We start from the raw sequence: 12,251 nt of genomic DNA, 5'->3' as shown, positions 1-12,251 counted from the left end.
TGCTCCCTTTCCTTTCCTCTTGATTCCTCGTTGCATCACTCCTTCACTTCTCCTTTCCTTAATCTCTGTCTCTCATTTGGTGACTTTCTCTCTCTGCTGTTAGTTTCTCCACATTTGTCCATATACTGATCATCTGTCCTTCTTTTTATACAGGATATTAAGACAATATATCAGTGAAGATGGCTCTCAGTTATTTGCTGATTGATTGTGACTTTGCCGTCTGAGTAAATTGATGTGACTCCCTGATGTGTGTGAACGTGGGTTCAGTAAATGTTATGTTATCTCCTTTTCATTGCTCTCTGCAGAGATGCTGTGAACGCTGGCGGTGATGATCAGCGGACGCTAACCAAGTCGCCTCTTCATCGGTTTGGCCTCACAGGGAGGCAGCTGGTTGCCACAGCAACAGCTGCCCCAATCGCCGCCTCTCAATAAACAAATCATCAGATAAACAGGAAGCAATGGAGGAGCAGCAGCTCTCGTGACAGAAAGTAAGCATTATTTCCCAGGGTGCATTAGTTGCTGTCTAAGTTCATGGCTGAGGCTGAATGTGATTGGTTGGGATGTTAATGGGAGAGTGTGCTTCCTAACAGCAGCTCCAGTCATGTGTCCAGTGTGATTTCTCTTCCTCTGTGGTGTCTGAGCCATGACGACTGCAGGGACGACGCTGTCCTCCATCACAAAGCTTCAGCGGCGCCCGGCAGACGCAGCCTTTGTTTCGTCTCAGTGTCTCTGTCCCTTCAGACGAGCCTGCAGAGGTCAAAGCCTCATTTTCGCCCAGAGGCTGATAAGGATGTGTTTTAACAGCACATTATGAAACTGTGGCAGTGCTTCTGCTGTCAATGAGTTCTGGTTTCTGGGGTTAAAGCAGGACGTGAAGCAGTATTTGTGTCATGTCTGCCAAGTCTGTGGGAAGCCGTCAAACCGCTCCACCATATCCACCGCGTCTCATCCAGCTGCTGCTGAGCGCGGACTCTGTCATGTGTGCGCTGGCTTGTTCCAGAGGCCATTCCTCTGCATAAAATAATTGTGGGATAAGAAGCACTGGTGACATTTTTCTCCTTATTTGGGCCTCGAAAAGTTCGTACAGAGAGTCATGAAATTGCTCAGTGTCTTCAGATAATCAATTTTCAGCTGAGGTTATGCATTTATTACAGGATTAGAGATGTGCACAGCAGGATTTAATCTGTAGGACTGGAGGCGTCCTGACCCACAGGCCTCGAAGCGGCCTGAGAAGACCGACCACACCCTGCTCCATCAGGGGCTGGAGGAGAGCTGATACACCTGCCACCAGCAGATGGCGCTCTGGCTCTAAGGCAGCTGTGAGAGCAGCTCCACCAGCAGGTGAGGGAAGCTCCTGCAGTCTCACACACACACACACACACACACACACACACACACACACACACACACACACACACACACACACTGTATTGCTCCCCAGACACACCCTGATAACCTCATCCACAGCCGAGCAGACGGGAAGCTCTGCATGCTGGTGATATATTTCACAAAACACACTTATAGATTTTATGGTATCTCAAACTGTTCATGAGGTGACAGTGAGCAGGTTAGAGCCCCCCACCCCCCCCCACCCCCCCAGCATAAGAGGCAGGGGGGTGATATGGATTGTGTAAATGATATGACATTGATATGAATTATACATGAGCTGGAGCATTTAAATGTATAGGTTGGTAATGGTTACTGTAGGTGTGTGTGTGTGTGTGTGTGTGTGTGTGTGTGTGTGTGTGTGTGTGTGTGTGTGTGTGTGTGTGTCAGGCTGACAGGCTGAGAGTGAAGTGCTCCATTGAGCTCATGACTAACAACAAAGAAAAGGCCTGCAGGTCACACACACACATCAATCTGCCAGGAACACACACACACACAATAGTTTCCCTGGACATTTGCATGCTGGGATTAATCTATAATTCATCCAGTAAAATGCATGCTTGCCCCCCCCCCCCCCCCCCAATTTCTGCTCACAAGGCCACAGAGTCACGCTGTCAAGATGGAAACGGTCTCATGTTTATGCTACGAAAACATGCTGACTGCAGCAGTCGCACAGTCGCTGATTTGGAGGACGCACACACACACAGAGGTCACATGACTCTTCACCATGAAACGCTCTTCGTTTAAAGCAACGTGATATGCTGAAACGTCGAGTACTTAAGGTGTACGATGTCATTCCAGCATGTTCCCTGCTCTGAATAAAAGTGTGTTTGTGGTCAGTTTGGCTCAGATAGCAGCTGCACTGATATATCGACACACTGTCAATGCTGAGAAAATACAGTGCTAATATCACCGTCGGTGGGAGGAAATCAATGGAGGACCATAAAGTGCAAGAGAATCCTCAGAAAAGATACGGTCATATTCGTGGGAATAATTGGTTACCTCCATTACTTCATTGCGCTGCCGTGCGCTCTGACCTCAGGAAAGGTTCCCTCGGGACGCATCATGGCGCTGATGAGCAGTAGAGCCATAACTCCACAGAGTTATGTTGTAACGCACACCAACGGCTGTCTGGTCAGGAGGAAGGCAGCGGTAAAGGCTCAGGGTCAGTCTCATACTCGTACCTCTGCTCGTCTCGCAGGGGACGCACCAGCTCCAGCTCTCGTCTGCTGATCACATGATACGCATCATTACTTCTCCTGAGATGCAATCAGATCTTCTTCTCTTCTGCATCTTCTCGGTGTGATTCCTGGTGTACTTCATCCCAGCTGGTCCTGATGTTCACTCCACTTCACACTGAACGCCATGAAAGCTATGAAACAGCTTGTTCAACATAAAGTTCATCCACGCCAACATTTCGCCCTCACCTGCTCTCAGTTTTCCAGCTTGACGGGGAGTTTTAGCACAAGCTTCCTGTGGTTCTGCTCTGATGCCGACGTCTGCATCTATAGGACTCACAGCGGAGTGTGAACGATGCCTCGCAGCGCTGTACAGATAGAACGATGTGAACTCCACAGGAACTCAGCACAGATGGTTGGAGCCAGAGGCGGGATTTGTACCTTCATCTGTCATTGAGGGGCTTCACTTAATTAACCCAGAAATGTAATGATGGAACTTTGAGACCATTAAACTGTCTAGCAGACTAAATCCATTTAATGTTTGGAGCCGCTGAGTTTACTTAGATTCAAGTCGAAGAGGGCATTAATGAGCAGGTCCAAAGGGGTGAAGAGCAGATCGAAGGAGCAAACTGACTGAGAACACACAGGAAGTAGTCACGTCCCAAAGTAGAAATGGCACATATTTTCTAATCTGCTTTCAGAGTGAATGAATCAAATATCAAAACTGATTAACTGATCCACATCCAGATGCAGGCCGCCTCTGGGCTCAGACTGAAATCCATTTGAGAGGCAGCGTGAGTGCATGCTGAAGGAAAGATGTGAGCGGATGCAAACATTAGGCAGCGAAACCAGATCTGTGCCAGTTAAAATCCTAAAACTGAGAGTGTTTATCCCGAAGCTGTTCGACTCCACTTCACAAACTCCCAGAGAAGAGGAGTTGGAGTTCCTACCAAGTTTTCATGGATACCCATACTTTCCTGGACACGTCGTCACAGCTGAACTGATCTACTCTCACGTACGTGCACACATGGTCCGTGCATATACTGCTAGCTAGCTAAAGCTAACGCCTGTGCAGGATCACTGGCAGCAGTGCAGAGTTTAAACCCACATGACTGAAATGAACTGAGGTCCATTTACCTTCCTCTGTCGTCCTTTTCACCAGTTTTAAATCTCCTTTTAAATCTTTAATCACAGGCTGACTGCTGATGGAGCTGTTTTATCTCTCCTTTTTAATTTGAAGTTCATTAAACTTAATTCAATAAATTTAATTCAGCCTCTCATACAGATCAGAAACTTTTACTCCATCAGCTTCACAATAACGAGGAGGCCTTTTTAATGTCCCCATCGCCCCTCACGCACACACACCACACACACATGCTGAACACATTTTCGGGGTCTTGATCAATGTGAAACCAGGTCAGATAAGAACACTGCAGGAGATAAGCCCTGAAGTCACTGGAGTGGAGGAAGTGCTGATTCGGGGTAATGACATGCTAATTGGAAGTAGAAAGCTCAGTCACGCTAGCAGAGGTGAGGAAATCGGTCACATCCTTTCTTCTGAAACTCATCAAACCACTTATCCACAGACAGAAGCTCGTTATGACTCCAGACCTCCTCAGTATGCGACCCGCCTTCTCCAGCTGACATTTGTTTTGGCTAATGGACGAGCCAATGGGAACGTCAGGACTGATTTCCTTTTCTTAGCCATCACAAAGTCCTGCTCGCCTGCTTTCCCCCGCTGACAGACCAAACAGCAGAGGCTTCTCTAACTGTCCAGCCGTGTGCTATAAACTGTCAGTTCCTTGATAACATCCAAAGTGATGCAAAGTTAGTAAAACCAAGTCACAGGAGGCGTGGTCACGTCTCTCAGGTTGTTGTTGTTTGTGACGAGTTTCATTTGAATGAAATGGATGGACACAAGCACCAAAGCTCTATTGGATTTGCTCATAAATCAGTTGAAGCAGCACAGCTAAAAGCTTCTTCCACTTCGTTCTGTCTGCTTCTTCCCATCTCCTCAAAGGTCATCTCTATCCAGATGCTCTGAATTTGGTCAACGGCGCCGATTTGTATGTGAAAGCTCACCAAAGATGAATTGTAGGAGAAAGCACCGCTCAGATTTGCTTCACTCAGAGAAAATCTCTGCAGTGGACTTGAATGAATGGATCGGGCTGTGACTGCTGCTGTGTGACGGAGTGAGTGAGTGCTGCAGGACCTCATGGTCAGTGCTGCCGGTGCTTTCTTTGGCTGGTCTCTGTCTGGACTGTGACCGTCCCCTTCGTCCCTGTGTGAGATCTGTCCCACTGGAGCCGCAGTCAGAGGTGCATTAAGAATTATCCTGCACTTTGTGTTCTGATAACATCCTTTTCCACGTCCCTCACCACCCCCCCGGGGCCGGGGGGGCAGGAGCTGGCAGCAGATACACGAGCAGGGCCTCTTACTTCAGCCTCCAGTCACACGTTTGCCTGCATCTCTTCTTTATTCTGTATTTTCCAGTTTCCATTTTTAGCCGGCTGGTGTGAAGCAGACAGGCTTTACAAGTTAATGTGACGATATGAATTCATGCATACACACACACACACACACACACACACACACACACACACACACACACACACACACACACACACACACACACACACACACACACGCTCAGCTGGTTGTCTCTGTTGTTCACGATGTCTCTGTTTCACCTCCTCATGTCTGTCGGTGGTAATGGTGATGACAGCGGTGCCAATACAGGTTTAGAGGCTGGCTGTTGATGGTCACACTCATACAAACACACACACACTGAGCAGCGGCCTTCATCCCTCCTGCTCTCCTCCTCCTCTCCCTCATTGTCTTCTCGGCCTCATCGTCTCCTCCTGCCCTCGACTGTTCCGCCTCGGGTTTCCATTCACTCCATATTTTCCGTCTAAGCTCCGTTATTGTGATTTTCTCGCTCTCTGCACTTTCTTTCAATTCATCTTCTTCTCTCTCGGGGCTTTTCCAATTTTCACGCCTTTTGACATCTCACTAGCGTCTGCCTTTTCTCTGAGATCCGTCTTGTTTTATATTCCTCCTGTCTCATCAGCCCCTTTTCTCCTCATCCTCCATCCACCTTCTCGGTCTCACAGTCTTTTCATTTGCTCTCCCTCTCTTGGCATCTTACCATCTTCCTCCTTCTCTCTCTTTACCTCTTTCTTAAATCTCAATACAGCCTCTACTTTAGCTGAGCTGAGCCTGAGTCATTGCAGCTTTTTGGAAACCCAAACACAACTCGCAGCTCAAAATCAATAAACCATCTTCCTGTCATGAATTGCCGCCGCCAACATTTTTCACAATTACTTTCATATTTTGTGCCTGAAGTGGAAAAGCTTGATAGGAAATTTGTCTTCAAATCCTGCAGACAATCTGTATGTATTATTCTCAGCAGTTCATTAAAACCAGCATGAAGTGCAAAACTCAACCTGACCTCATTAAAAGGAGTTTGCACATGAATATTTCATTGTCAAGTTAAGGCTGAAACCTGTAAGCTGTTTCGGTTCGTGGTGATTTTATGTCATTCAATCCTTTTTGGCTCATGAGAAGCGATGCTGTGTCTGCTGCGAGCCCTTGGCCGTGTCATGGATCACATAATGTGACCTGTGACAGACTTCCAACCTGTCCAGGCTGCGCTCCCCCCAGGCTCCAGCCCCCCATCACCTGCCGCAGTGTAAGAGTTTAGAAAATGGATGGATGACTCAAATAAATGAGGCTTGGACTCAGTCTGCTGCACCAGACTTAAAAAGAAGAAGAAGAAGAAGCAGCACAGAAGCATCGAGTGCATCTGAAGCCGCAGAGAGGCCAGCAGGGAGAGAGCGAGCCGAGGAGGCTGGACGCTGTCTCACCGACCGTGTGGCTGCAGGAGCCAATAAAAAGAGCACGACTCATCACGAAGATGCACAGAAACATACTGATTTCAGCTTTATGTGCCTTAATAACTAAGCAAAGAAATGCATCTCAAGCCAGAAGTATTGTACAGTTATATTATTTCTATTAAATCAATGTTCCTCAAAATTAGAAGCAGGTCTGCCATAATCCCTGTTCTCCAGCAGTCTTTCCCTGTTCCACGATGGCGCCTTTATTCCTCATCTGTTCATAACCCGCCGGCTCTACGTATGTGATTTGCAGCTTTGTGTGTTCGAGCTGTGAGTTGAGTGGGTTTAGGAGCCTTTGGTGCAGATTGTTTTCAGGCCAGCCAACATGCCTGCAGCTCAGCTGGACACAAAGCAGTCAGAGCGAGGGACAAAGCGTCCACATGGCTCTTGGTCTGTCAGGTCTCCTCCATGCAGCCGCAGCAGGAGGATCAGTCACTTTGACTCTTTCTTGTCTCAGGATGTTTTGGTCGGCTGTTCGTTTGTTTGGATCTCTGTGTCTTTTTTTGGTTTTTCTGTCTTTCTTTATTTCTTTCTTGTTGTCTGTCTTTGCCTTCACTTACCTTTCTGTGTCCGTCTGTCTCGCTCTCTCTGTCCCTCTCCCGGTTGTCTGTTCTGGAGACGAATCTCCAGCCGCCCACTCACACGACGCTCGCTGGCGAGGCTGCTTATTACACTTTCATTTGCTTTCCCAGAGTGCTGCGTGTATGTTTCTGTGAGTATGACAGAAACAGCCAAAGGGACAGCAGACACATTGAGATGGAATTGGAAACGGCCTCTCGGCGTCTCTGGGCTGATTTCATTTAGATATAATGCAGCATGCAGAGCTTTCTGGTGGCTGGAATGAGGCCGAGGACGAGGATATGACAAGTCGTCTGATGGCAGAACCTCCTGCTGCTGAGGGAGAGTTAACACCACCTGTGACTGCAGAGAGGCTCAACTCTGAGACACGTCTCTGTCACCGAACATATTGAACAAATTGCTTTGTGATGCTCAGAGACAGCAGTCGTCCAAAGAGCAGCAGCACACAGTGGAAACTGACAGTCTTACAAAACATACTCATCAGTGACTGCAGTGATTTCCACGACGAGAAAGAGAAGAAAACAACTGACAAAAGAACATTTTTTACCAATGATTCTGTTCATTCATGCCTCCCTGTTATTGTTTATGATCCTGTTCCTGCAGGGATGCCTGAAAAGATGCAGGCTGGAAACAAAGAGTGAATATTTGGAGCTACTTTACTCACAAAGCCACAGAAAGAAAGAACGAGCCAGTTATCTTCTCAGCGTGGTTCAAGAAAACCAGAGAAAAACCTCCAGATAAACTGATGAATAAAAGACATTACAGTGCTTTACACCATTCAGCATCAGCAGACCACGACAGTGAGTATACTGACAATCCCAACAATCCCAGTTCTCTCGCCCACAGCGTCATTAAAGAAGCAGCATGATTAGACCGACGTACTCATGAGATGAAGGAGATGCTTCATCACAGGCAGGATTTTCAATGAGCTGTGATTCAGTCGATGAAGACGAGCACAGACAGCTCCGCCTGGACGTCATCCTCAGCGCGGAGCATTATGGTGGTACAACTTAAAAATCCTCCCTAAAAATCTGCACAGTTCCATGTAAAATTCACTTGTTTGTGCAGTAATTAGTGTCCTATTCAAAAAGAAGACAGCTCAGAATGATTCGCAGGTCTCTGTCCGTCTCTGCTGTCTCCCTCTCTGTTTCTGCTTTAGTAAGTTTTTGAGGAGATGAAATAAAGGTGATGCACAACATTCATGCCCGACTGAACGCCTGCAGGCACATTAAGTGCTGACACAGGCTCACCGTGGAGGAAGCCAGCCATAGATTGGACTTTTCCTCCCCGGTCTGTTGATGGTGGAGGCAGCAGTGTCCAACAGAGACACGGCAGGATGCTGCTCTGCTCCACCTCAGGTCCCCTGAACCACGAAAGCGACTGTCAAACTAAAGCTAACCTGAAATCTCAAAGTCAAAACTAAAATAAAAAGAAAACTAATTGAAAATAAAAGCTATAATCACGCTGGTGTGTGGGTGTGTGTCTCTTTATGAGTCCGAGTGTGTGTCAGGTTTTCTCATCGTGTGCTGAAGTGTGTTATTTTGGGGTTTTTCGTAGGTGTGTTTTTGTCTGTGAATGTTCTTCCTGTCTCTTTGTCTTTGTGTCTGTGTGTCACTGTGCTGTCATGTTTGTGCTGCATGGTGGGTGTCGTGTGGGCATGTCTGCAAGCATGTGTGTGTGTGTGTGTGTGTGTGTGTGTGTGTGTGTGTGTGTGTGTGCGTGTGTGCGTGTGTGTGTGTCTACGTTTGCGTCAGGTGTCCATATTTCTGTGTCTGTGAAGACGTCCCTGCTCAGACCTCCTGATGCTTCAGACGACTGAAAGAAACACAGAGACAAAGAAGTGACGACAGAGAAACAGAGGACAGGAAGTGTGTGTGTGTGACAGGTGTTTCCAATAATTGGTGCACACCTGTTAGCGTCACAAGGTGTCCAGCCCCCAAACAGAAACAGAGAAGTGCCATTATCTGGCAACAGACATGTGGAAAGCTAATCACGCTAAAGGCTAAACCCTTAGACAGACTGTGTGGGCTTGTGCAGACTGTGGTTCACTGACGTTTTTGAGAGCCTCCCATTAGTTTTGGTGCACCTGTTCATGCAGGAAAGGCTCCACCTTTATCATTCCTATCAGTTCAGCATGTTTAGTCTCTTCATATAAATCCAGCACAGCTGTAGCGTGAGTCTAATTAAGCCAGAGTCCACCTGTGTGGGGCTTCAGGGCCTTAAATGAACACATTTCATTATGCTGAAGGTCAGGCGGCCGTCATCTGGTGTAATGGAGCCACACAAAGGCAGCAGAAACGGTGAGTTTCCAAACTCCTTTAAGATATTCTGTCATGTAGGACGAGAGCAGGTGTGAAAAATGAAATTCATGAATTCATTCCAGCCGGTCGTCACACTGTCAGCTCTCACCGGTACATTTGAATAGAAGTGAGCCGTCGTTAATGTTATTAGTAACATCTGTGCTTTTCCTGCTATGACAAGTCAGAGTGCGAGCTGTGAGAGGGGGCCGTGGACCGGAGACGGTTTCCTCATCATGCGTCTGGAGACGAAGGAAACGTGAGTCTGTGCCTTTTTGTCCATGTCTGTAGCTCAAAGATGATCGTGGCCTGAAACAAAAGAGACACCACTGGTGGCTTGAAAGTGCAGCATGTTGACGTGGTTCTCAGATGACTCACAAAGCTCCAGAGTCCTGGACCTGCACCTTCACTACTGAAATCAATGAGGGGACGCATCTGTCACTGGGTTTTAATCCTCCTTGTGACCTTTGTTCCATGTTTGCTGTGTGTGAAACATGTTAAATGAGACTTAAACGGCGTCAGTTCAAAAGGAATGACCCCACCAGTGCACAGTCTCTCATTAAGCTCTGCAGACATCAAAGCACAAATATCTGATGCGTAAGTAAATCAACATTGTTTATACGTGACTTCTCTCCTCCGCCGCCTTGAGACGGCTTCATGATAAACATGTTATTTATAGAGAAAGCTCTGCGCTGCCTGCGTTCATTTACATAATCGCCACAATAACACGAGGGGCTCATGTGATGCCGCCAAACGCTGTTCTGACTGAGAGTGTGTGTTTGATACAATTCACCCTGATGTACAGGAAGGCGGCCTGTGTGACGCAGATCTGCAGTAATTACCCCACCCAAAAGCCAAAGATCAGTGACCCTTTGGTAAAGATGTGTGTGCGCATGTGTGTGTATGTTTGTGCGTGCTTTTGGCGGCAAGATTTATAGAGCAGCTCAGAGGTCAGGCTGGGTTCACCGAGCCAATCTGTTCTCCCTCTAGTTTTATTTAATGCATTTATTAACAGCTCCTATCTTGGATAATTGATGAGGCACAGCACTGTTTCTTCACATGAATCCCATAATAATGCTTATTTTGACAGGCACAGATACATATTTATCAAACATATGGCGTTTATAGCATGAGCTCATTTCACTGCTTGTCCATTGATGAGGTTTCAGAAATCCATTTAATTCTACATGTTCAACTACACAAAACACCAAAAATCAACAGAGCAGACAAAAATAAAAAGTCCCTTTTAAACTGGATAAACACGCCTGATCAATGATCTGATTTCACTGATCTGAGTTCTGCTTCTGTCTCCGCTGCGAGGCCCAGGTACCTGCTCAGGTAGGGAGGAAAATTCAGAATGTGTGTATATTTACAAAAAACAATAAAGTTTATCAGTTTGAGCGTGAAATGTGCAGTACGTATTTCTGCCACCAGGTCCCTAAGTCAAAACAATAACAGCATAGCATCATATCAGACGATATGCAGACGACACTCGGCTTTACGTTTCCTTCAGTTCAGATAAATTTAATAATTCTCTACCTTGCTGGACTGTCGAGTGGATGATAACTTCCTTCAAACCCGACAAAACAGAAGTCCTTGTCATGGAGCATCACTGTGAAAGTGGAGCATTTTATCGTCTTGGGTCTTGTATTGATCCAACATCGGTTCCCCACAGAAAGCAGACTTCTTCTGACTGAGGCCTTTTGGCTCAGAGTCAAAGGTGTGCGACTCTTCAGGAATTATAAATCTGTGAACACCAGTTTATCTGAATAGATGCAGCAGATTATAACTAAGCTTTTGCTGTTTGCTGTCAGTGGACAATAATCTTTTAGAAAAAGACTTTTAAACGCTCATGTGGGCAGAAACACGCATGTATGTAGTTTCAGATTGGGCACTTTAAAAGTAGTGAGACTACAAATATTTGTCATTTGAATCATGTGTACTGAGTACGAAGCCAAATCTGTTCATAACGTGTGAAAATAGGCGGACAAAACCTCTTTATGATACTGTGTACGTTGAGTCTGGAGAGACTTATTAAATGCATATTTGAGCAGAAACAGCTGCTACCTCAGGTGTGTTACCTCAGATTATATTAGGTCTTCTGTAAACCTGCCGGACAAAGAAATAGGAATGAATACAGGGAAATGAAAATGAAACACTGAGCTCAATTAATACAAGAAAATGCCCCGTGCTAAAGTAATAAAGATAGGAAGTAAGCTCAATTTGAATGAGGAAGGAGGAAACATCGGACAGGAGAGAGGAGGAGGAGGAGGAGGAGGAGCAGCATCCCAAACTTTCACTCCACTCGATGAACTCTGGGAGGTGGATTCAGCGCAGCGTGTCTGAGTAGAGACAGACTGCCTGGTTGATTGACGGACTGTATTTCCTGCCTGCTTGGTCAGCAGGCCTCGGCAGCGCGAGCAGAGCCTGAAACGTCGCACACTGCTTAAGTAATTGGCTCTGCTCAATACTGTGATAAATGCCTCCTTGTCTGCTCTCGCCCGCAGCGCTCCTTTCTCCTGCAGGCTCTCAAACGCCCCTCTGCAGCCACAGTCCACTTATTATGTGAACTGAGAACATGCTAACAGTTAATATGCTCATCTGGACGTTCCAGTGTTGAGTACTGATGTACATCATGATGTCTAATATTAGACAGTGGGAGAAGCTAGAGCTGTGCAGGCTGCACTGCTTCCTGTTACAGTCATGGTTAATCAATTTTCAATTTGCTCATTGTTTTTCTCTCCTCTCCTTCCTCCTCCTTCACCTCTTCTTTCACTTTCTCTTTTTGACTCCACTTCCCTTTCTTTATCTCTCCTCTTTTCTTGTATTTCTTTTTCTTTCCAGTTCTTTCTCTTTGTTTGCATTCTCCTCTTCGTTTCTCCTTTAATTTCACCACTCCTCTCTCCTTCCTCGCC

Source organism: Chaetodon trifascialis, chromosome 9, assembly GCF_039877785.1.
Source record: "Chaetodon trifascialis isolate fChaTrf1 chromosome 9, fChaTrf1.hap1, whole genome shotgun sequence".
Taxonomy (NCBI): Eukaryota; Metazoa; Chordata; class Actinopteri; order Chaetodontiformes; family Chaetodontidae; genus Chaetodon; species Chaetodon trifascialis.
This window is presented reverse-complemented; position numbering follows the sequence as displayed.